The sequence below is a fragment of the Bos grunniens genome, chromosome 5 (genome assembly GCF_055505025.1).
Source record: "Bos grunniens cultivar Pamir isolate PY7600 chromosome 5, Bosgru_T2T1.0, whole genome shotgun sequence".
NCBI lineage: Eukaryota > Metazoa > Chordata > Mammalia > Artiodactyla > Bovidae > Bos > Bos grunniens.
Genome location: NC_141169.1, coordinates 120,548,865 through 120,574,156, shown reverse-complemented (window position 1 = coordinate 120,574,156; position 25,292 = coordinate 120,548,865). Strand labels below are relative to the sequence as shown.

Here is a 25,292-nt window from a genome sequence, read left to right as displayed (position 1 = left end):
ATTTCCAAGAGTGAAATTTATTTGAAAATTTATCAAACCTATTGTCAAAATGTTTTCTGGAAGGGCCTCCCACTTGGCACACCCAGGCAGGCGTGAGAGAGTGCCATCTCCACTCACTGGGCCAACAGCAGAGTCTTGATTCCGGGCAGAAATCACATCGATGCCCTTGTCTGCTTACCCTGAGCTGCAGAAAAGGTGAAGTGGGAAGGCTTCTGTTCAGAAGAGACACTCGTGTCCGGGATCCTGATCTGGGGCCGGTGTGCAAGGCTGGGACAAGCATGGGTTTCACCACCGGAGGGGCTCTGCGGGCCCTCACGGCTCACACCCGTGTGCATGGAGGCTTCTTCCTCCTGTTAGGAATCCCCCAGAGTCTCGTCCGCTCTGTGTGTCTCTTTTGCAAGCACATCCTGCAGGGATTTGGGTGACAGCTGTGTTATTTACACAGTCGTATTTGTTAATTATCATGTTTACAAGGAGACTGACGGAAATCGTATACATACGCTGTCGTTCAGTTGCTTGGTTGTGTCTGACTTCTTGAGACCCCATGGACTACAGCTCGCCAGGTTACTCTGTCCGTGGGATTCTCCAGGTGAGAATGCTGGAGTGAGTTGCCATTTCCTTCTCCAGGGGCTCTTCCTGGACCAAGGATTGAACGCATGTCTCCTGCATTGGCAGGCAGGTTCTTTACCGCTGAGCCGCCTGGGAAGCCCATTCATATGTCAGAGCCCCGATTAGAGCATTAAAGTTTCAGGTTATAAAGACATTTGCTCTCAAACAAGGCAAGCCCCTGCCTTCCCCCAGCAGCTCTCCCCCACCTCTCTCGGAGCTTAGACGTCCCCGAGGCGCCCCACAAAGCCTCTTGTTTATAAGCGTTTCCTGATTGTTCCAGAGACGTGTGTGCACTGTCTCCCATTCCTGCGCTCCCCGAGTCTCTGCATCACTTGACTCCGCCTGGTGCTTGCCCTACCTGTCACCTCCGCCGGCTCTGTAGTGGGCAGGCTGGGCCAGGAGAAGCCGTGACCGAAGCTGTCTGGAACCCACCGTCCTAGGGTGCCTGTGGGCGGATGTGGCCCTGCTCCCTGGAAGCCTCCAGAGCAAATCACCACAAACTGGGGCTCGTCGTTCCCTGGCAGCGTGGAGGAGTCCAAGGTCACAGGTCCCCAGGGAGGGTCCCTTCTGCCCCTCCCAGCCTCTGGGCTTTGCCTGCAGCCCTGGGGGCTCCTGCCTGTGGCCATGTCTCCCCACTTTCTGCCGCCATCGTCACCTGGCTCCTCCTCCCTTTTCTCTTATGAGGACCCGTGTCCCTGGACGTAGGGCCCACCCTGAACCCAGAGTGCCCTCGTTTCAAGATCCTCAGCTAATTATACCTGCAAAGATCTTGTTTCCAAATAAGGCCGAGTACCAAGGCTCGGAGTGAACGAATGCGGGGGCCGTCTTTGATCCCCGCAGTCCTCAGCCCTGCCTGGGCTCTGTTTTTGTGTCTCTGGAGGGTGTGGGGATGTGAGCCCTTGTAGCCTCCTGGGCCCTGGGTCCATCCTGTGTCCACCAGCAGCGTCTGAGCCGGGCTGGCCCCTCTCCCGGGAGCTCTGGGTGCAGGGACAGGGCTGATGTTCGGGCGGCTGGACACGGTCTCGTCCTGTGCGGGTCCCTGCAGGGGTCCCGTGTCCCATGATGGCCGAGTGTTCCGTGGTGGCTCACTGTGCAGGGCGAAGGGGGCCCCGCTTGGACCTGGCCCCCTCCCCGCGCTTTGTCTTCGTTGGGAGCAGCCGTGAGCGGGAGCCAGGCCCGTCCGTGCCCCCAGGCTGCACGTCAGCAGGTGAGTCATGGATCATCCGAGTCCTCACTGCTTCACAGTTAATTTACCTGAAGTCTCCAAAGGACCGGCCGGGCTCAGACTGAGGGGGCCGCCCCATCTCATCCTCCTCGGAGGCCCCGGGCTCCCCGGGAAAGCGCCTTTGTGCGTCGGCGTCTTCAGCACCGTGGCCCCAACGGGGGTGGCCCCTCAAGGCCTCCCTGTGCCTGTGAAGCTGCTCCTTGGGGGGGGGCACCTCTCCAGGCTCTGGAGGACGCTCGCTTCCCCAGGCCTGCAGGGCACGGCCCTCCCAGCCGCTTTCTGCCCCAACAGCTTTCAGCTTGGTCTTGGCCCAGAGAGCCTCTGACCAGGCAGGCGTGGCTCCTGGGGCCCTTTGCTGCTCGAACTAGTTACAGATGTGACATGCTGGCATTCTGGGGCCTGTGACCCCGTCGTGTGTCCGTGTGGCTCGTGTGACATGGGCCAGGGCATCTGCCTGGGGCTTCCTCCCCGGGAGGGTAGGGAGAGGCCGGGGCCATGGGCCTTGCTTCTGGAGGAGGTCCTGCTCCCGAGGACTCGCTGCAGACACGCACCCGAATGTGTGTGTGTGTCCACAGCCCACATACACATACGGCACACACAGGAACACATGGACAGGCACGCATGCATGTTGCATGCACACACACCTGTGTGCAACACACAGAGCCGACCACACACACGTGTAAAGGGACACGGACCTGAGCACACACATGGGAACACACAGGCACACACACAGCTGCACACGCGCACACGGACCCGAGCACACACAGTCGTGTAAAGGGACATGGGCACAGTTCATGCACAGGAACACGCATGCACACACACAGCTGCACACGAGCGCACAGACCCGAGCGCACACAGTCGTGTAAAGGGACACGGGCACAATGCACACACACGCACACACTCATGCACACACACAGCTGCACACGAGCACAGACGCAGGAGTGGGTCGCCCTGCGCCCAAGGCTGAGGGCTCGTCTCCCCGCTCCCCTAAACGCACCAGCCACTGTCCAGCCCTCAGACTGTGTCAGGGAAACGAAGCTTCCAAGCACAGCTCGCCAGGTGCTGGGCTGGGTGGCGGGGCTTGGGGGGGGTCTGCTTCCCCAGGAGAGTCTCCCCTGCCCTGGTGCCTGTCAGCTGCTCCTCCCACCCACCGCTTAGCTCTTTTTCTGGGACCCTGGCTGCTGAGTCTGGGGTGATAGAAACCTCAGTCCCCTCTGCAGGATGCTTGCCCCGACCCTTACACTTGGGGGGCTTTTTCTGGGGCTCTGGACACGGGTCCCCAGGCTGCTGCCGACTCTGCAGTCTGGCCCTTCCCTGCCCTGGGCTGCCCCAATGGGCAGGCTCACAGAAGGACGGGTCACCCCCTCTGCAACCTCCTTTAGGGTGGCAGGTGGTCGGCGAGGCAGCGTGGGGGGTCTGACCGAGAAGGGGCTAGGCTCTGGGGACCCCGGTGCCGGCGGGGTCTCTGCCGCCCCCTGGGGGCAGCGCCTGGGCCCCGAGCCCTCTGCTGCTGCTGGGCTGCGACGTCGGGAGGCTGGAAGTGAAGCCGGGGTCACGTGTTCACGGGTTCCCACGGTCTCCTCAGGGCGAGCGGCCCGCCCATCGGAGCAGCGACTGCAGGGTCTCAGAGGGAGGACACCGGGGGATCCGACTCTGCATCCGTGACGCGGTCACATCTCTGGATCTCTTCCCTCCTGGTTGCTGGTTTTAACAGAGTGTTCACACCCCCAGGGGCGCGGGCGCTGTATTTCCTGACTGCGGAGCAGGGTGTTAGGGAAAGAGCTGCCTGCCTGGGCCTGCGTTCCTTCTGGATCACTGCACCCTCATCGCCCACGCAAACAGCCCCGCACGGCCAGCCAGCTCAGCGCAGCGCCGTGTAGTCAGATGTGGCAGCTGTTGGGTGCCTGGGCCCGGGGACGGCGTGCGGCCCGAAACGATCCGATCCGCCCAGAACATCTTACTGGTTTAGATTAAGGGGGCATGCGGGCCGAGCCTGCTCAGATGGCAAACCCAGGCTCGCCTGTGACCGAAAGGGACTTTCTCTGAGACCAGAAGAGGGAGAGGCTGCCCTGCCGGCCCCACAGACAGACAGACATACAAATAATTTGGGACCACAAACAAACTCTTGAAACCATAAGCCAGTTCTCTGATGCAAGCGGGAAGGACTCATGGCAGGTGAGACTTGACCTGTACTGGGTTATCAGGCATCAAATGAGAGCTCTGCGTATAACGGGTGGGGGTGTGGGGAATGGCCAAGGGGGTCAGCGGAGGGGGACCAGTATTCCGCCTGCTCTCAGCCTGGCTGCTGAGCACTGACGTCTGTGTCCCTGCCAGACTGAGTTAGTCTGAAGGGGCAAGAGGCCATCATCAGGATGCCACCCTCGTGGGGATCAAGCCTGGGGGACACGGGCCATTGCCTGGAGTCAGGGACTGCCTGCACCTTGGCCTGGGGAGGCTTCTGAGTTTGCACACAGCTCTGGCAGTTCTTAGGATCATCTCCGTAACTTCCACGACTTGTTTCATCTTACTGAAGTGGGATTCGTGTAACACGGCCATTTTAAAGTGAACGGTTCGGGGGTGTGTGGCACACTCACGGTATTTTGGGACCACCACCCCTATAGCGTTCTGAAACACGTCATCACTCCAAGGGTTCCTCCCTACCCGTGCAGCTCTGACGCCCCTCCTGTCTTCCCCCAGCCCCTGGAAGCAAAACCTGCTTTCTGTCTCCGTGGGTTTGCCTGTCCTGACATTTCCCATAAATGGATTCACACAGTATCTGCCCTTTGCATCCAGCAGCCTTCACTGAGCAGACTGTCTGCAGGGTTCACGGTGCTGCAGCGAGCGTGAGGCTCCATCCCTTCTTAAGGCCGGATGGTCAGTCCACGCACTTCATGGACAGACTGCCTCTGTGTCCTCAGCTGAGGACCCTGGGGCTGTCCCCACCGTCTGCTGTCCCATGTCTCCTGGGTAAAGCCGAGGAGTGGAATCACTGGGTCGTGCGGCATTTCTATGTGTACCTTTTGGAAGAATGGCAACATCACTCTCTAATCCGTTATTTTATTTTTCTTTTTTTAAAATTTCAGTTAATCACTTTATTTGACTGCACCGGGTCCTCATTGCGGCCGTGAACTCCTGGTTAAGCATGTGGTTTCCTGACCGGGATCAAACCCGGGCCCCTGCGCTGGGAGGGCGCAGTCTTAACGTCTGGACCGCCAGGGAAGTCCTTACTTTATTTCTAAGTTCCCTTCGCTTGCTCTTTCCTTTGACAGCTTAAAAAATGGGAAGACCTTTTCAGCAAAGCAAAAGAAACAAGTCACAACTTAGGTGTGAATTAAATGCGACACATTTTAAATACACCCCAACCACGTTTGATTTTCCCCTTGTCTTTACTTCTGCATACAGCATTAATTTATCAGAAATCATGATACTGTGGCTTTGACTTGGCTTTGTCCTAAAAAGATTTCTCGTTCAGGGCCCTGGAGGCTGCCCCAAGGCCCAGAAGGGGAATCTGCTGGACACTGACCCCGGGCCTGTCGGCCTGGCCGGCGGGGCCTTGCCTTCTGCGCTCCCTGTAGGTGGTGAGTCTGCTGGACGGTGGGCCTAGACACTGACCCTGGGCCTGTCAGCCTGGCCGGCCGGGCCTTGCCTTCTGCGCTCCCTGAAGGTGCTGAGTCTGCTGGACGGGGTTGGGGGCCTGGACACTGACCCTGGGCCTGTCAGCCTGGCCGGCCGGGCCTTGCCTTCTGCGCTCCCTGAAGGTGGTGGTCCAGGAAGACGGGCCCTAACGCCTCCTCTTCCCAGACGCCTTTCCCCGAGCTTGAGCCTCTCTCCTCCGTGTGCTCTGCGGGCTTCCCGGTGTCTTTACGTGGCTTTGGCCGTTTACCCCGTGTTGGTGACTGCCGTCTCTGAGAAGGGGCCTGTGTGCATGTTACCGCCTGCCGTTCTTTGTTTGATTTTGGTGGGGCAAGTGCTTTCCTGTGAATCTTCTTAAAAGTATCCTTAACTATTTTAATATACGTATATTTATTTTTTCAGATTCAAAGCCACTCCTTCAGAGTGAAGACATTAAGGTCGATCTGACTGCCCCCAGGAGTTTCCTTGTGCAGCAAGCTCAGGGATTTCCCTCCAAATCCTGTGAAAGCTGCTGGGTCTCCGAGGACCAGGCCTTCTTTCAGAGGAGAGGAGCTGCTTGTCTCTGAAGCAGCTCAGCAGGGGAAGGACTATTTGCATTGGGTTTTGTTTAATTTGCCCGAGCCAAGCACACTGAGTCCATTTGCCATCACATTATCTAAGACAGCTCCAGAGCTTCTCATTCTAGGATCAATTCCATCCCGGAGTGACATCCACTTAACACCCAGGGCCCCGTGCTTTTAGCTGAATAAAGGTCAGGCCGTCCGCTGTCTCGGTGGCCGCCCATCATCGCAAGGGACGAGAGGCCCCCCAGGGAAGGTCAACGTATGCAAAGCTCCGGGCTCACCTCCGCAAGCAGGAGACATTTCCATTTTTACTCCGTTTGGTGGGCGGGTATTTACGCTTTTCACTTTTAACCACTCCGTTTAGGGCGTTCGCCTGGGAAACACCGTCTTGCACAGGACCAAAGCCGTCCTTTGCCAGAAATCTCCGCTCTGATGATCTGCAGATGTGTGAACCCCGCGCCCAGTGGAAGTGGAGACAATAAGTTAATAGATCACAGCCCCCCTTCCAGTCACTTCTCGGAACCACATGCGTTTTAATTAACCCTTGTTGATGGAACGGGGAGGGGCTGCAAGGACCCTCCTGGCATCTCTCCCTGGGGTGAGGGGGTGAGTCTTTGGCTGTACCTGGGCCAGGAGCCGGCCCAACCCGTCTGCTAAGTCAGAAGTCCTGAGGGAGTCGTCGGTGGTCCAGGGCGGTGAACAGCTGGGGCTGAGAGCAGCTGCTGTGCCCCTGAGCTGCTGAGGGCGAGGGGGTCTCTGTGGAGGGAGGGGTTTCGGGCTGCAGCGTGGGCTCGGGAGGGACGTCGCCATGTCTGGGCTATGGGGAGGCCAGCCTTATGCTGGTGGCTGTGCCCTTGGCCTCCAGGCCTGAGCGCACTTCGGGGCAGCCTGCTCCCCCACTGCGGGGGCCGGCCCGACCGCCTGGCTGTTGGCAGGATCCCCAGCCTACTCCAGAAGTGCCAGGGGCCAGACCTGGGGCTCTGAGCCCCTTTGGGATGACAAGCGGGGGCGTCTTCTGAGACCCTCCAGGAAGGAGACTGGAGAGGGCTTTGCTTTGTTGCTCTAAGTTCCCAGCCTGGAAAGTGGCCGTGGCCTTCAGCTGGTCAGCGGCCATTCCTGGCGTGGGGTCAGCCTGGAAAGTGGCCGTGGTCTTCAGCTGGTCAGCGGCCATTCCTGGAGTGGGGGTCTTCCGGGACCACTGGATGCAGCACTCTGGGCTGGGGTTGGGCAGGCGTCTGGGGTGCCCGCCTGGGCGAGCAGGGCGTGCCAAGGAAGCAGGCGGGCACTGGGAGAGACCGCTGATATGCCGGGTGGTGTCTGGGGCCGGAGCACGCTTGTGCTGTGACCCTGCAGCCGCGTCACTGCCGGCGGAAGACAAGGGGACAGGCCAGCAGAGCTGCGCTGTGTCCTCCGTCTTCCCTGGGAACAAAATGGGATCATTGCCATGTGTCTAGTTTTTTAAAGAAAACCTAGATTAATCACTAGTTTTACTGGATATTGAATAATATCAAACAGATGTTAGCAGCATGTGGAAGACAAACAGCGCTTGTGTAGAAAATAAATTTATTCTCTTTATCGTGGTGTCTATTTGGGTTTCATAGACTCGCTGAGGGGATGAGCCTGCGATGCACGGTGAGACTGCAGCTCCTCCGGGGACCTGGCGTGCCCGTGCCCTCTGCAGACGGCGGCACGGCCTTGGTCCTCTCTGCCCGCAGCTGAGCATCTCTCGAGTCCACCCGCGGGCGCCGTTCCAGGCGGCGCTGGGCCCGGAAGCTCCGAAGACTCGCTCAGGCTGCAGGCTGGCGTCCTGGGTTTTGCCTCGGCGTCCAGGGCCGCGCGGGTGTTTCTGCGTTTGCCTGTGACCGCGTGTCCTCAGGAGGGCTGCGAGAGGCCCCTCTGCAGGTGTGGGGTCCTTCCCAGAGTCCACTCTGGAGCTGACCCCCTTGTCTGGGCCGACCGTCACCTGGGCTTCCTTCTCCCACGCTGGCTTCTCATTCGTGAGCATCTGTAATAAGACGATCCGTTTTCATGTTTTAGTTCTGTTTCCCAGCCATGTGCTCGGTGATCTTCGTGGCAGTTCTTCCCGTCTGATTCTCGTGGGTTTCCCGGGAGCCTGGGGGTAATTCAGCTCCTTCTTCCTGTTTTAACCCTCTGATCTGCCCCCCACCCCCAACAGACAGTTCAATAGGGTAATGGCTCCACTGGGGGTGGCACAGCACCCCGACCACCACCCGGCTCGTGGTGGGGAGTGGTCCCTGAGGAGGAGTCGCCTGCCCCTCGTCCCTTGGATAGCGCCTGTCTACAGCAGCAACAGCCACAGAGAGGGGGGCGTGATTCTTCTCCTTACACCTCCCGGATTGATGACTTTTAGAAACAATTTTACTTATTTGTTACTTTTGGCTGTGCTGGTTCATCAGTGCTGCTGGGGCTTTTCTCTCCTTGCTGCACGCAGGCTTCTCATTGCAGCGGCTCCTGTAGGTTTGCAGTGCGGGCTCTGAGGCAAGCCGGCTTCGTAGCTGCAACACGTGGGCTGAGTGGGTTCGGCTCCCAGGCTCAGGATCACGGGCTCAGGAGTTGTGGTGCCTGGGCTCAGCTGTGCTGCGCAAGTGGGATCTTCTGGATCAGGGATCGAACCCCTGTATCCTGGGCCACCAGGGAAGCACATGGATTGATGAATTAGAAAATTTTTTTATACTGTTTTTTAAAGGTTACACTTCATTGATGGTTATTGCAAAATACTGGCTATATTCTCTGTGTTGCATAATACATCCTTGTAGCCTGTCTTATACCCAATATTTCCTACCTCCCATGTCTGTTCACATGGGGCCAGGTTTGCAGGGGCCTGGCTGTGGGGAGACGGGAGCCTGGGAGCCTGGCCTGAGGCTGGCAGGGGGGCTCCATTCTCAAGGTCTCCTGTCCGGGTTTTCCAGGTCCTAGAAGGGAGCCTGGCGAGGTGCTGACTGACCCAGCAGTGGACCCCGGGCACCCGGAGGGCCTCAGCAGGGCCCCAAGCCCCTGCCACTCTGGGAGGGATCCTGCCCCTTAGGAGCCTGCCTAAGCGGTTCCTTTCCCCCCAGGTTTCTGGATGGAGCCTCCCTGTCCAAGGTCTCTGAGAGGGCCCTGGACCACGTGTGGGGTGCTGCCCTCCTGGACAGTGCCTTCTTGGGTCCATCACTTGCACCCTGGTCCAGAGCACCCCGGTCCAGAGCACCCCGGTCCAGAGAATCCTGGTCCAGAGCATCCTCCAAGAAGGTGCTTTCTTCGGTTCTCCCCCTTCTCTCATCAGTCAGCATGCATGCAGCCTTCTTGGTCAATAAGGTTGGATTAAAGGTGTCGGGGATGAATAGATGGGGATATAGTGTATAATCAATAGTGCATTTGGAATGAGGGGATAGACTGGAGTGTTTAATACGTGGTTCAGGTCCATTGGACCTGTGATTAGAGAATAAAAGTCAAGTCGCAGGTCTTGGCCCAAACCACCTAGAAGGAACGTGCTTTCAGGAGCTGGCCAGGCGGGGTCTTGCTGCTGCTCGCAGGAGGAGGAGAATTTGTGGGGTGTGAAGTAGGGGCCTTCCTGAGCAGGATGTGGTTCTGGAGTTGGGGCAAAAGGAACAGACCTGCATATACGGATGTAAAGCAAGCATCCAAAAGTCTGTGAAAAATGCATCGTAACCAACAGCCTCGGAAAGAAGCCGAGGGGCAAGTAGATTTGCCGAACATAAAATGAAGGGCAAACCTCTAGTTACTGAAGCCAGCCTACCAACTTCCAAGATAATTGGTAACAACAGCAATAATAACTTGATAGAAATATGGAAAAGGGGTGAGATTAGATAAACAAGAGAATGAAGCAAACCTCCTCCACTGGGCAGAGGTCTGACCCGAGAGGAGACATGTGGTGTCGCGGCCGAGGCCCTGCCTCACACCACGAGGCGTCCGCACAGGATGCAGGGCAGGGTGGGGCGCGGGAGCCTGGGAGCTGACTCGGGGCTGGGAACACGCAGGCTCCGGGGTTCTGGTTTTAAGCTCAGGGCAGTGTGAACCCAGCTCGGGGAGGGGGGCTTCTGCCCGGCGACAGGCTCCCTGCTGCCCCCCGAGGCCTCCGCCCGCCCCCTGGTTCCAGCTCGAAGCCTGAGCCTTCTGGCCCAGAGGCCCCTCTTGTTCTGCGTCTCTGAGCCTGAATCCTGGCCCCTGCTTTCCTGCTGTCTCTCTTCGCCTCCATCAGCCCTGTGTCCACAGTAGGGACCACAGTGGGTGGCACCAGGGGGGCTCCAAGCGCCAGCCCTGCGCCCACCACCCTCTGCTCCCCTGGGTGGTCGCCACAGGACCAGCATCACGGGCCCCGAGGACAAGTCCAGGCTGGATGGGAGAACGCTGGACGAGGCGGTGGGGTGGGTGCTGGGAGGGGCTGGGTGTGGAGACAAGGACCAAGGCTCGGGAAGGGACGAGGCCCAGCGGAAGCGGGGGAGGCGGGACAGACCCAGCCCTGGAGCAGTGCAATCGTGTGCCTGCGGGCACGGCCATGCTTCTTGCCTGGGTCACAGGCCAGGGCTCCGGGCTCAGCCAGGTGGGGTCACTGGCAGAGGGACCCCCGAGCCTTGCAGACCAGGTGCCACGGAAGAGCTGGCGCAGAGGAGCTGGATGTTTCGGAGGCCTGCGGTGCCCACGGAGCCCAGGAGTGGGATCTGACGGGGCCAGGGGACAGGAGGCGGTGAGCGGAAGGCCTGGAACCGGCTGGGGGGCCCACCAACTTTGTGACTGTCTGAAAGCCCCGCCTCTGAGCCCCGCTGGCTTCAGCAGGGGTGTGTGTGTGAGGGGCAGGTGGGTAAAGCCCCCTGAGTGTTGGCGATGGCAGGCTGGAGACAGAACACAGACCCTGTAAATCCAATGATCTCAAGCGTCACCTGCAAAAACCCAATTACGGAGCAGATTAACTCAGAGTTACAGACGCAATCGAATAAGCAAGGCGCGCTTGGCTCACACACAGCCATGCTGGACGGTGGCCGAGCTCGGGCGCCACGGCCTGGGGGACACGTGTCCAAGGTCGTCCTTGGCCAGGGCAGGGTGACCCGCAGGCCTGCCCCGCGCCCTCAGCCACTCAGGAACTTCGCCGATGCCTGGTGGTGCGCAGCGCGACTGCCGGACGGCCCGGAGGTGAGCTGGACCGGACGCCGGGTGGAGACTTCCCACCACAGCACGCGCTGCGGGGCAGCCTGGAGCTGGACCCGCCGCTGGTGGAGACTTCCCTCCTCAGTGTGCACTGTGGGACGGCCGCAGGCGAGCTGGACCCGACGCCCGGCGGCCAGCGGCCTCGGCTGACCGCTCCCTACGGCTCTGCGGCGGCTGCTCTTTTGTTTACAAGTTCGCCGGGGGTCCTCTGAGGGCCGACCGCAGGCCTCCAAGAATGGGGCGTGGTTTGTTCTGGGCGTGGTTTATTCTGGGCGTGGTTTGTTCTGGGCGTGGTTTATTCTGGGCGTGGTTTGTTCTGGGCATCGATGGACCCTGAGAGGAGGCGGAGCCCAGGGAGGCTGAGGAGAAAGCTACCCGCTCAGGGGGTGGTCCTGGAAGCGCCTGTGCAGCCTCTTCCTTGCCCAGAAGCTGAGGGGGGCTAACAGCAAGAGAAACAGATACGCGCTGGTGTCTCCGGGGAGTGCCGAAACGCTCCTCCGCCCCCCGGCCCTGCGGCAGGATCTCACCAAAGAAGGGAGCCTGGTTAGGGCGGTGCAGGCCAGGGGGACTTCCAGGAGGAGGAAAGGCGGGGGTGATCAGGGAGAGCAGAGAACAGAGGGCGGGGAAGCAGTGGGGGGCAGAGGAGACTGGGCTGGGCGCGCCTGGGGCCCTGGAGTAGGGTCTGGGGTAGGAGAGAGCCCAGAAAGCGGGGTCTCCTTGAGGCACGCTGAGGAGGGACCTTGGGGCTGGGAGAAGGTCAAAGCCGGTCTTGTCTAGTGACCCTTCTCGCTGTGGGGGAGGGAAGCCGGGGTGACAGTGATAACCATTTATTTATTTTTTGGCATCTCACATGTGGGATCTTAGTTCCCTAACCAGGGATCGAAACGGCAATCCCTGCCTTGGAAGTGCAGTCTTAACTGCTGGACCGCTAGGGAAGTCCCCTCAGAACAACATATTATTGTTTTAATTGACTTCTGACCTTTCTGAACTTTGCGTTTCCTGCAGAGCTGAGGGGAGGACTCCGTCCCTGGAGCCCGCTCGGAGATTCTAGAACAGATGGGACGTGCTGCGAGGCAGGCTGTCTCAGGCGGAGCCTCGGTTTTCCTGTCGCAGAGACCGCGTCCCCACATGGGTCCTTTCTGTCCCCAAATCCATCACAAAACAAGTCAGTAGGACTTTGAAATTTCCAAGAAGGGACGGCTGTGATGCAGGAAGTCAACCAAGTCACTCTGTGGGCAGAATCTCATGTTGAAGAGCTAAACCCGATCCAGTGATGGGTTCTGATGGTCTCATGGCCTGTGTGCACAAGGCGGGGGTCTCTAGAGCTGTGCCGCCGAGCTGCATCCTGATAGACCCTTGTTCTGGCTGAAGGGCGCTGAGGACAGGGTGTCAGGCATGAACATTCTGAGAACAAACTCGGGCCTGGGGCCCGGGAGTGTCACCACCACTTGGGTGTGGGCGGTCCACCCAGACACATGAGCAGGAGAGACCTCGGGCGTCTGCTGCTCCCTGGGTCCCCAGTGTGCCTGCTGCCCCTGCCTTAGCTCTCCTGCCTCAGTTTGTTCATCTGTAAATTGGGGACGGTCAGGATTCATCTGAGACTGTTTTGAGGTTCCAGTGGGAAATGAATGTCAAACTCTTGCATGGAGGCTCATGCACGAGCAGTGTGCTGACCCGGAGCTGTCCACACTTCGCTCCCAATACAAGAGCGTAAGACACGGCTGTTTCTCATGGGCCAGAACTGAGCAAACGAATTTTTGTCAAACCTTTAAACACTGTTTTACTCTTGGTTACCACGTATAAGGAAAGAAAAAGCAGTTCAATTTACAGTAATTAATTTAAAACACTGGACACCTTGAGAATTAGAGTAGTTTCTGTTCAAATGAACTCACCAAGCCCAGCCTGCGCAGGGCAGCCAGCCCCCCAGCCCAATCCCATGACCTGGGTCCCGGGCGCCTTCGGGGGGCCGTGGTCCCCTCTCTCAGCTGTGACCAGCTCCCAGGCCTGTGTCTGGTTCTTCCCGTGTCGGGAGGTCTCTGAGTTCCTCTGAGGTGGAAGGTTCCGTGGGCACCACTCTCTCTGGACCCGACCTTCTCATCACACCCTTTCCTCCCGGCCGAGTTGCCCCTGTGGTTGCATGTCCGGCGTCTCCCCGCTGCTGCGTGCGCATCCCTCGGCCGGCCGCCTTCTCCATGACTCGTGTGTTTGCTCGGTCCTCACGTCGCTCGCAGTACCCGTGTTACCCTCTCTCTGCACTCCCGTGCTCCTGGCTGACTCCTCTTCTGACCGTCAGACACAGCCACACGCTTTGCCGTCTGTGCGGGGTTGGACTCTCAGGGCCAGCGGGGCCAGGCTTTGCAGGGAGTGATGCAGGCGGCACCATCCCTGCGCATGTCTGTTGCTCCACGTGGGCTGGCGGGCGCAGCCAGTCTGTGCTTCGAGCCCCGAGGCCGGGTCCGCGTCCCTGGCTGTGGATCTGACCTGCGCTGTGCGGGTCAGTGTTGCTACTTCCCTCTCCCACCCACCGTCCCTTTGTTTTTCATTAACAGTGAAGCCCGGGCGGAGGTCCTGACCCCGAGGAACTTCTCAGAGCCTTGGAACTGTAAGTAGCTTCCGACTCCCAGCAGGAGACCACGTCGGTGTTCCTGCCCCTCAGCTGCCCAGACGTGTGGCGGGAGGCTGGGGCGCTCCGCAGGCCCCTGGTCACCACCTGCAGCCTCTCTGTGCTGACCAGGTCCTTGGGGAAGATGTAACCTCTGGCCCCTGAGCTTCCTGGGATCCTGCCAGGTGGGCGGTTTGCCCCTCCAGGTGGAGGAGGTTCTTCTGGGACCACCTCCCTGGAGCCCTGGTCCACCCGCTGGCGGGACGCTGTGTGTTATGCGTCAGTCGCTCAGTTGTGTCCGACTCTGCGACCCCGTGGACTGTAGCCCGCCAGGCTCCTCTGTCCATGGGATTCTCCAGGCAAGACTACTGCAGTGGGCACCCTGCTTCTGTACAGATTTTGCTGGTGGGCTGGTGGGTTCCTGTCTCACCAAGGAATTGTGTCCTTAAAGAAAATGTTCTCAGCGCGGCCCCTCTGACGAGGCCTGTGGCTGCAGGAAGCCAGTCTGTGGGGTGGGCCAGCCTGCATGTGGGGGCACCCACAAACCTCTCCTGGACTCTTCTCGCCTTCCCCCTCCTGAAGGAGGGCGTCTGCCTTCCCTGCCCCCTCCTGCTGCAGGCCCATCGCTCCCTAAACCCTGAGGTGAGTGGACGCTCCCCAGACAGCCCAGGGCCTCAACTAATTTCACAGGGAACATAGCTCAATTTGAGTAAAGCCATCGGTGAGGAATTCATACTTTTCCCATAAACCTGTGGCCCTGGCAGATGTCAATACGGGTGGGATGGAGGTGCCATTCAGACTCCAGGTGCATTTAGATGAAAATGTCTAATCAGAGAAACATGGGGGCTTAGGCGAGATGGACCACGCAATTCCAAAACAGTTTATCTTGGGTATTAACTCCGAGGAAAAGTTTACCCAGGGGGCTGGAGCTTTAAGTTTTGTTTTCAATTTATTACAACCCCAAGGCCTCGTTTCCCGCCAGCTCCGGGGTTAGCACAGCTCTGGGGTCACAGCTCTGGGGTCAGAACAGCTCCGGGCAGAACCTCTGACTCAGGCCGCTCCACGTGGGCCCCCTTCCCGCACGTCCCAGGCTCTGCCGTCCCCGAGATGTATCACCAATTCTGTGGCTCTCAAGCCCTGGGAGCTCGCCCTCTGGGTCCCCGTCTGCCTCCGGGCTTGTCCTCCATCCCTCCCACGCCTGGAGCCTCCGCCCGGCTCCATCCTACCCGCCGCGCCCCTGCACCCGCCGCATCCGCGCCCCATCCCTGCAGCGGCTCTTGGCCGGGACTGCGACCTTCAGGCCTTCACCCCGTCCAGAGCTCGGCCAGTGGCTGCATAGCCCGGGGCAGTCGGGCCAGTTCTGGAGCCAGGCTGCTGCTGGAGGGCTGTGTGGCCTCAGGCAAGTCGCTGCCCCTCTCTGTGCTGATTAGAGGACAGAGGGGATGGGAACAGTCTGCTCAGGAGCTGCGGGAGGACGGGATGCTTACATTCAGCGCAGGCTGTTTGGAACATGGAGACATGGGGAACGCACATCTACAGACCCAGCCAGATGCCCCAGGGGGTTCACGCCCAGGCTGGGGAGGGGGCGGGCAGGGGGCAGAGGTCCAGAGTGGGGCACGGTCCCAGAGTCCGCTCACCTCGCAGTGGGGGGCTGGGGACACCCTGTCCCCGGGTGGTGAGGAGACCCCACAGAGCTTCTGGAAGCTGGGCGGGGGTCTGGTGGTCTGGGTGCCTCCCACTCCTGCAGGTCCAGTGAAATATGAGCTCGGCCTGTGGGCTTGGAGACACTCTGGTTGGGAATCGTGTTTCTTGGTAAACAGGGAAATGAAGAAATTTTCAAACCACTAGAGATTCAGATAAATTCTCAGTGGGTAATAAATGGAGCCATTGGGGACACTGAACGTGGCTTTGCTCCCTGAGACCGGTGTCGCCTGCTTTAACCTCTGAGTGTTTATTTTCCCTGTTTCCAGGTGTCTGAGCCCCTGCTGCCTTGGCAGGGGTCAGGCCACCGGGTTGGGGGACCCCTGCAGGGGGGGAATGCCAGGAAGGGAAGCTGCTGGGGTCCCGCAGGGACACGTCCTGGGCTCATGGACACTGTGAAACGGACGGGCTCCTGCCTGGACGGGGCGGCTCTGGGTGTCCAGGGCTCTGTCGGGAGCTCCCCTCCCCTGCTCTGCGCGTTCCTGCAGGCAGAGCCCCTGAAGGGCAGGGGCCGCGGAGCACAGGCCTGGCCCTGGGTGGACACACTCAATGGTCAGCTTTCCTCCTGGGGCCGGTCAGGGTGAGGGTCTCCCAGGGGCCCAGCCGCCTGAGGGGTGTGGATGCAGAAGCTGTCAGGCCGAACGTGGGTGGGCCCTGGGGTTGCCCTGGAACGCCGTGGGCCCCGGGGGTGGGCTACAGGGGCTAGGCCACTGACGGGGTCTCCATGGTGGGGTGGGGGCTTCCAGGGCCCAGGCGTGTCCTCTGGGACAGCAGATGGGCGTCTGGTCCCCCGACACCCTCTGCTTTCTGTGAGGACAGCGCGCGGGTGGCGGGTCCCGCCCTGCGTCCACCTCCCGCGCCCCAGGTCAGGCTGCTGGCAGGAAGCTCTGCGTTGCTTGACCGGAGAGCACGTTTGGGGGTGGGGGCAGGATGTGGGGAGCCTGTGTCTTCCCGGCCGACCTCAGCGTCGCTCACTCGCAAGGGGACTCGGGGAGCTCTGTTCGTGGTCTTCACGTGTGAGTGGGAGTCGTGCCCGCGGCCCCCCAGCTGGCCCCCTCCTGCGGGAGCCCCAGCCGCGGTGGGTCAGCGGTGGTCTGCGTTTGCCGGTCTGGGCATGCGGCGGACCGGGGGGGCGTTACCGCCGAGTTGGCAGGGCCAGGGTGGCCCCCCTCTGACTGGAAGCAGCCGCACGTGGGGGTCCCGGGGCCCTGGGGGCACCTCCGGGCTGTGAGCCCCCCCAGGCCAGCTGGGAGCTCACCTCCGAGCCTGAAATCGGCCTTCAGCTGAGCCGCTCTTCAGACAGTGAAAACCACGTTCTGCTAGATAAAAGCTCTCATTCAAAGAGTTTCCTCCTTGCAGATGATTCCGGGGGATTCCGAGCGCTTCGTGTGGTTTCCTGACAGAGGCGGCCCCCCGCCCTGCGTGCGGCAGAGGCTCCGGCCGGGACCGGGACCCGGCCGAGGGGCTGCACCGCCAGCAGGGGGCGCTGTGTCCCCGCGTTGCTCGCGTTGCCGCCCTGACTTCGCTTTCCCTCTCGCGCAATGATGGGCGGAACCCGCTGTTGATCCCGGGATGGGGGTCCTGAGTTAAGGCCGGGTAAACTCGGAACAGGGCGTCTCCGCCTTGCGACGTGACTGTGTCTGTGGCCGGCGCCCTGGGTGATGCTGGATCCGCTGTTTCTCAACCACGGTCCTTCGCCCACATCCCAGCAGGGAAGGCCCACCTGGCCTCGGCACAGGGGCGGCGGCTGAGGCTCTGCCCGGCCAGTCCTGAGGGGACACAGCCTGGACGCGTCTGCAGGAGCCGGAGCTGCTCGGGGACAAGGGCGCGGAAGGTGCTGGGGGCCGGCGGGCCTTCCAGGTGGACGGACGCCCCCACCTGCGCCCGGAGCCGGACCCCCTCTTTGGTCCTGGACGTGGGGACACGAAACTCTGACGGGGGGCAAAGGCCTCAGGCCCTGCTCTGAACCACACCTGTCTGCAGGAGGGAAGCGTGCTTGGCCCCCCACCAGCGGCATATTTCCTTAAATTATCTTCCAGGGCTGCTCATTCCAAGGGCACTGGGCTTGAGGAGCAAAGAGCTGTGCCCCGGAGGCCGGCTTCACTGGGGCGGGTCATGGGGAGGTTGAAGGCGGCGACCTGGCCTCTGGAGCCCTTGTCGTGGGGCCTGTGCTGCTTCTAGGCACTCAGCCCAGGTGAGCAGCTGCCTGTTTCAGAGCCTCAGGGGAACAGGATCTGGGCGCCTTCTCCCCAGGCTGGTCCCTTGCCAGCCGGGGGTCGGTGGCTTCAGGGCAGTGGGCAGGGAGGTTGGAGGTCAAGGAACTGCCCAGGGCCTCCCGTGGGCCCTGCTGGGCGTGGGGAGAGGGCCATGCCCTCACCGGACTCCTCTCCTAGTGGGGGCTCTGGGAAGAAGTGGGGGTGGGAGTCTTGTCCTGACCCCTTGGCCCCTGGGCCCCTGCCTGGACGGCCTTAGTGGACTCGGACCCACACCTTCACTGACACGGGGGCTCCCACCCCCTCCTCCCTGCTTGTGGCCCGCCGCCCTTGGTCTCGGTTTCCTTCGGGGTCCTTCTCTTTCCTTCTACCGGCTCTGCGTTTAACAGCCTTTCACGTGACTCCCACTTCCTCGCCTCTCTTACACATCTTAATGCACTTTTTTTTTTTTTTTTAAGCTTTTTGGTAGTTGCTCTAGAGTTTGCAATAGGCTTTCATGAAATTCTCCAGGCCAGAATACTGGAGTGGGTAGCTGTTCCCTTCTCAAGGGGATCTTCCCAATCCAGGGATCAAACCCAGGTCTCCCACATTGCGGGCAGATTCTTTACCAGCTGAGCCACCAGGGGAGCCCTCCCAGGGGGTACTAGGGGTAAAGGACCTGCCTGCTGATGCGGGAGACATAAGACTTGGGTTTGATCCCTGGTTCAGGAAGATCCCCTGGAGGAGGCCATGGCAACCCACTTCAGTGTTTTTGCCTGGAGAATTCCATGCTCAGAGGAGCCTGATGGGCTTCAGTGCATGGGGTCACAGAGTCGGACATGACTGAGCAACTCTGCACACTGGCGCGCTGGAGTTTGCCATCCATTCACCGTGAACACAGGTCCAGTCTGCCCAGCACTCCCCACCTCCTGGGGGTGCAGGCACCTTGTCGTGGGGATGTCCCCCGTCCCCGCTTACGACCTGTGCCATCGGCCTCACTTATCCCAACAGGGTTACCACCAAACACGGCTGCTGCTATCGTGCTTTTGAACAATAAGCATTCGATCAGTTGGGGATTAGAAGAGGCAAGAGCTTATGTTACTTCCATTCATTCTCTGTCGTGTCTCTCTGTTGTAACTGAGGCCTGGGACTCTTGTCCTTTCAGTGGGTGACCCCGACTGTGCCGGATGGATGGTGAAGTGTGGGGAGGGGGTCCCTGGCAGTCCCGGCCCCTGGGGAGCACTTGCCCTGGGCTGTGACCTTCACCTGTGCATCTGGATGTTTCCCCCCCTGACCTGGGATGGAGGCCCAGAGGGCGCTGGAGAGGGGAGGTCAGGAGTTGGGAAGGACTTTAACGGGGTTGGGGGGTCGGGGGGTGGGAGGGCAGCGCTGCTGCTGTTCAGTCGCTTAGTCGTGTCCAGACAGGGGGTTGGGGGGTGGGGGGTGGGAGGGCAGCGCTGCTGTCGTTCAGTCGCTTAGTCGTGTCCAGCTCTGTGACCTCAGGGACTGCAGCACTCCAGGCCTCCCTGTCCCTCCCCATCTCTTGGAGTTTCACTCAAACTCATGTCCATTGCATCGGTGATGCCATCCAACCATCTCATCCTCTGTCTCCCCTTCTCCTCCCACCCTCAATCTCTCCCAGTATCGGGGTCTTTTCCAGCGAATTGACTCTCCACATAAGAAGGGCATGCTGGACTATAATTCGGGCGTCTGCAAGCCCCACATCCACGGGGATTTGGTTGACCTCAGCGAGGGACTTTCTGATCCGAGGAAGAGAAGATGGTCTAGACTGCATGAGAGCGATTATCTGGGCTGGTTCCCACGGCACAGTCATGGAGAGAAGCCGGAGCCGCAGTGGCCATGCTGAGACATTAGAGAGCTGGAGGAGACTTTCATAAAGCCTGGGGTGGGAGTGGAGTCCAGAAGTCACAGAGGAGACGGCGGATTTAGCTTCTGAAGAGCAGCAGGGTCCTTCCCCGGGGCCCGAGGCAGCGGGCACCGCCCCCGCGCACCTCTCTGAGTGGCCTCTGCTCCCAGCCAGGGCCAGGGCGGCCCAGGCTTCCACACCCCCTGAGGGCGGGCATGGATCTGTGTGTGGGGGGCCGCTGCCCAGGGAGGGGTGGTCGTGGCTCTCTCTGTGGCCTGCTGCCTGGGGGTGGGGGGCAGCCTCATCCCAGTTCTCTCCGGGCCCCAGAGACCCCCGTGCCTGTTGGAGCTCACGGCAGAGCTGGGGGCTGGCTAGGCAGCACTCGCTGGAGCTGGAGGACGAGCCTTCCCTCTGCCCTGTGACTGGGCTTCCCCACCCCCATAGGAGGGGTCCTGTGGCAGGGGCCACGTGCAGACCTGCGTCATCAAGGCCAGACCCCTGGAGCAGCGGGAGCTGGGGGCTGGCCCAACGGCCAGAGTGCAGACCCCCAGGTGGAGCTTGGAGCCTGGCGGGGGGCAGGGCAGGGCCGGCGCCTGCCTGGACTGTGCCCATCGTCTCTCGGAGTGCAGCTCCCGGGGGGGTGCTCCTCTGACCTGTGGATGGAACAGCCCGTCTGGGGTCACCTGTGACCTGATCAGGCCCCCATCACAGGGAACCGGTGCCGGTGACTCAGGGCCATGCAGGGCCGGGACGGATGGCGGGTTAGCCGGGAGGAGAGGGCCAGGCAGGGCGGGAGGCAGAGCCCTCGGGCTGTGACGGAGGGGCCTTCAGTCCATGCTGAGGCTGTGCGTGCCGCCACCAGGGACAGACCGGATGAACCCCAGTGGTGGGGGTGGCGGAGCTGTGGATGTCAGGCGCGACCAGAGGCGGCCAAGACAGATGACAGGGTGTGGGGGAGCGGGGGACACACCTGCCCGGGCGGCGTCAGTGCAGCCAGACTCCCGCTGATCTTGGGAATTACAGGCGACCCCTGTTCCTGGCGGGCTTCGGCCTCCTCGCTTCTCTGTGACACCTCTGTGGGAAGACCAGAGTGTGTCCCGAAGCCTGGGCTACAGCCGGGAAGGGCCGAGGCTGCACCCACGGGCGGAACCCCTGACCCAGCCTGGCGGTCCCCAGAGGAGTGACTGAGGGCGAGGGGACCTGCGAGCCGGGGTGGGCCTTGGTGCTCCTGCTTTCAGTCCCAGAATTGCACTGAGAACATCCTCTGTGCGATCGAGGGTCCAGGAGGGGAGACCCACGCGGCCTAGGGCAGGGACCTCCCTCCACAGGGGGCGACCAGACTAGGGTCCTGGGAAGAGGCCAGGAAGAGTCAGGCAGGCAGAGTCAGGTGTGCAGAGGTCGGGTGTGCAGAGGTCGGGCGGGCAGGGTCAGGTTTACAACTTGAGCTGTCACACTGCTAGAGTGATGTCCTCTCCTCTGTGATTCCTCCTCAGAAAGGCCACACTGTGTCCCACAGCCTGGGCTAAGCTGGCAACAGCCACAGGCTACACCCCTGACCCAGGAAGATGACGATGGTCTCTGATGGGCTGGTGTGGAACATAACTCCTACAAAAGACCACATTGGTCCTGAGATGCCACGGCCCCCTTTTACCCTCCGCTTTCCTAGAGTGTGGAGCTCTCACAACCTTTCCGATCCATCAAATGGGGCTTGAGATGCAATGACTTATTTATGAATGAAATCGGAGGTGGCACATTAATAAATTATGTGAATCCATTTTTCTAAGAATATGATGGAAGAATTAGTTGATGTATTAGAAACGCTGTGATTTTTATATTGCGATTATTTGTTCTTTTAAAGCAGAATTCATTTTTAATAGCTCAAAAATGGTCTAATTAACCACTTTGTTTACATTAAGAGGTTGCCTTAAAAGTGGGGGAGGGTTTTCTCCTCCAGAATTAGTGGAAACAGTGGAAAGTTCTTTAGGAGTCCTCGTTCATCAAGGAGGCAATTTCTGCTTATTGATAAATGGGCGTTGGAGGCTGTGACTCAGAAGCAGGTGAAGTGTGCGTGTCTACACTGGGTGCCCGAGGCCAGGACTCAGATCTGCTCCCAGGACGAGGTTAGTCTTTGGGGAAAATTCCAGACAACCCATCGCAAACAGCTCCGAGTGGCCTCTGCTGGCTTGCTGGGGTTTCCTGGGCACAGCTGGGCATGTGGCTGGGAGACCTGGGGTCAGGGCTTGCTCACCGCCTGTCGATGGCCTGGGGCGTCTGCTGGCCAAGGGGCAGGGGGCACTGTCCACGGGGCAGGGGGCACTGTCTACCCTGCCTGCCGGCGGACCCGGACCCTGAGTGGTGGGGCAGGGCAGCCCCTCCCTCAGAGCCTGAGGGTGGCCTTCTGTGGGCACCCCGCATATGACTGCTCCTGGGGCATCTGCTCTGTGTGCCTGGGACACGCTGGGCTGCTCCTCCGGGTCATGTGAGGTGTGGAGGGGACGCACTTGCCTGCCCGCCTTCGGCCTCTCGTGGGAGACGAGCCCTGCGGAGCTGCCAGGCCCCTGCGACTCGGGCTGGGGGACAGGGTCTTCTCTGACTCGTCTCCAGACAGCCGGCCACACTCAGCCTGTCCAGGGCTCAGGCCTCAGAGGCGCTCAGGTGTCACTGATGGTGATGACGACCGGGTGTGACCCCGGGAGCTGTGACGCCAGTCTTCAGTGGAGCACCGGTGGGTCAGCTGTGGGGAGGAGGGAGCCCGCGTGTTGGATGAACGTCCCCGTGGCTGCATCTCCCTCTGAGCCTGATGAGTGAGCAGCAGTGGAGGGGAACCCAGACAATCTGAGGGCACAGCCTCGTGTGGGCAGTCAGATGCAGGAGGCGGGCCGGGCGCCAGGGCGTGGGGTCCGTGAGCTTCCTGGAGCGCCCGGGCTCCCCCGGGAGAAGGTGAGGATGGGCGTGGGAAAGGCAGACGAAGGCTCAGGGGTGGGGGTCTGGTCCGTGTGGGGACAGGGCGCTGGGGTGGGCGTCTTACACATAACAGGCCTCGTGGGGAGCAGGGGGCGCCCGTCCCCCTGGAGTGGAAGGTCTGTGGGTGTGCCGAGAGGAGACGGGGTCGGGGCGTGTCCGGGGCAGGAGGGTGACGGGGACTGGGGGAGCTGGGGTGCGTGTGCCGTGGGGTCCCCAGCCTCCTTGCTTTGTCTCAGGCAGCGTCCCCCCCAGCCTGGGGCCACCCTGGTGCGGCACCCGTGAGTCAGGCCTCTGAGACCCAGATGCTCAACCCCTGGTCTTGGTCTCCTGCCGCTTTGGGTCTATTTTTTGACCGTTTTCCGCTGCGGCTGGAATGCCCCCAGGCTGTCTCCCCGGGATGTCCTGCAGGGCTGGCCCCCTCAGCTGTGTCCACAGGGCCTGGACTCACTCTGGGCGTCTGCTGTGGGGTGCCTCCTCGTCCTGGGGGGGCTCCTGCCCTGCGGCCGGGCCTCCCCACAGCTGGAGACCCCGCCCGGCCAGCGTGTGGTCTGGAACTGCCCTCCTGACCTCCACAGAAGTGCCGAGCATCTCTGGGGTCTGTCGTCTCTGTTGAGCATTACTCGAGGAGTCGAGCGTGGGGCCAGCTCTCTGGAGATGGGGCCACATGTGTCCTGGTTCACAGACTGATCCCTGAGAGGTCAGGAAGCGTCTTCCTGTGTTGTCTTTTTAGAAGAACGTCTGCCTGTGAAGCGGGATCAGGCTGTGCTTTGGGAAGAATCCCAGGGCCGTCCCCTTTCCCCGGTCTCTGGCAGTTTCTCTGGATTCTGTCTCCGTGGGATCCGTCCCTCTCACTCTGCCCTGGGGGCGTGACCTCCCTTCCTTCACGTCCCTGATGAAGACGCTGCAGGGGGCTGTTAGGAGTCTCCGGTGCACTGTGCCCGTCAGCCCAGAGGCTGGATTCGGTCCTTCCAGTCAACCGCATCCAGCCCTGAGAAGGACCGTCACAGGCACACACGCGGTCAGCGCGTCCCCCACGGGGCTGAAGTGGACTCCAGCACAGACCCTGACTCCTCGCAAGGCTCCAGAATGAGCAGCCTTGTCCACACGGCTGGAGTCCACACGGAGGTCCTGCAGGGAGGCTGGGGTGTGCGGCGGGGCTCCGGTTCCCTGTCCCTGCAGGGGTCGGGCGGACTCTGGATGGGCTGTGCAAACACTCCCTGAACGTCCAGCTTGTGTCTCAGACCAGAGTATTGGCACCAAAAGGTCCTTGGGTGGGGGATGGCTGGTCCTCACCTGTCCTGGCCCTTTGGGGTTGCTGCAACAAAACACCGCAAACCAGGTGGCTTGTGGGCAAAATGCTTATTTCTCAGGGTCTGGAGGCTGGAAGTGCAAGTTTGTGCTGGTGCAGACCCCGGCTCTGGCGAGGCCTGACTCAGACGGCAGTCTTCCTGCTGTGCCTCACGTGTCTGCCGGTGTCTGTCAGGTAACAGGGGCATGGATCTCGATCACAAGGGCCTCATCCTCATGACCTCCTCACCCCGCGCCCCGCCTCCTGGGACTGTACCCCACCCTGGGGACGCAGGTTTCACCACGTGATTCCTGGCATGGCTTCACCCTTCTCCTCCCTTTTTTTCCCGGATGAGACACCTGTGTTTTGGGAAGATTCCTTCATCGAGCTGGTGGTTTCTGACCTCAGATTTGGGGCTCCCCATCGCTGCTGGGGTCACCTTTGTGCTAAGGACGGAGCTCAAATTCAGAACGAGCACACGATCAGGCTGGCGGTGTTCCTGCTGCCCTTGAAAGTTCTGTGGGGAGAAGTCTGTGTGGTGAGACGTTGGCGGACTCGCCCAGGCCGACCCTGTAATGGATACACCTGGACGTTGACTTATCCCTTATTTTAAAACATGCCTTTATTATAGAGCTGAAAAATGCTCATTATAGAGGGTTTGGAAAACATTGAAATACACAGAGAAGAAACTTAGAAATAAATCAACCAGAACATAGTTGCCCAGAGACGATTCTTGTTAATTTTTTTTGATGTATTTCGTACGGAAGTTATGCCTTCCCAGGACTGCTGTGTATAGACACAGGGATCGCGTCCCGGGCCTGCTCCTGCCTGAAAATAGGACAGTTGGCTCCTAATTACTAGCTCTCTCTTCTCGTCAGTGATGCGTTTCAGCCACACTCGCGTGTGTGGCTTGTGTATCTCTTACTTTCTTCTGCTTTTTGTGTTAAATTATGGATGCATGAATTCCTTTCTCTCTTCTATCGTCTCCTGCTTGAGGCAAACACAAAGACAGCGGGCATGCCACGCGTCCGTGGGTCGGCAGGCTGAAATCTGAACGAGAGGGCGGGCCATTGGCCGCTGGGAGATGGGGCCCCGGGCAGAGCTGGGCCAGTGATGGGTGAGGGTCCGGCCACTTTGCTCCAGGCACAGGAGCGGCCCACCCGGCATGTCGGCTCTGAGACCCCTCGCCAGCCCCCTCCGCATGGTCCCCCGAGACTCTCAGGGCCCAGGCCTCTGGGGCGCTGGTCTCAGGCCGTGTGGGTGTGTGTCTGCCTGCGATGGCCCTGCCCACAGGCCCAATGGACCAGGCAGCCCGATGAGGCGGAGGACGCACAGCCTTCCCCTCCTGGGACAGAGCTGCACGGACTGGCCACGGTCACCCATGTGTCCACATCTGCTTGACTTGGGGAAGCACAGAGCGTGGCGGATTGTGGAGGCCGCAGCCGGTGCCCCTCCAGAGGGAGGGTCTGCACCCCAGCTCGG

At 60.5% G+C, this 25,292-nt stretch overlaps 1 long non-coding RNA gene across 1 annotated transcript; it reads left to right on the top strand.

Annotated features, from left to right (window-relative positions):
• Nucleotides 1–3,328: 3,328 nt before the first annotated feature.
• Nucleotides 3,329–8,066, top strand: LOC147373283 (uncharacterized). The gene is made up of 3 exons (XR_015164943.1): nucleotides 3,329–4,009; nucleotides 4,918–5,412; nucleotides 5,870–8,066. It is a non-coding gene; the product is annotated as an uncharacterized LOC147373283 (long non-coding RNA).
• Nucleotides 8,067–25,292: the final 17,226 nt, after the last annotated feature.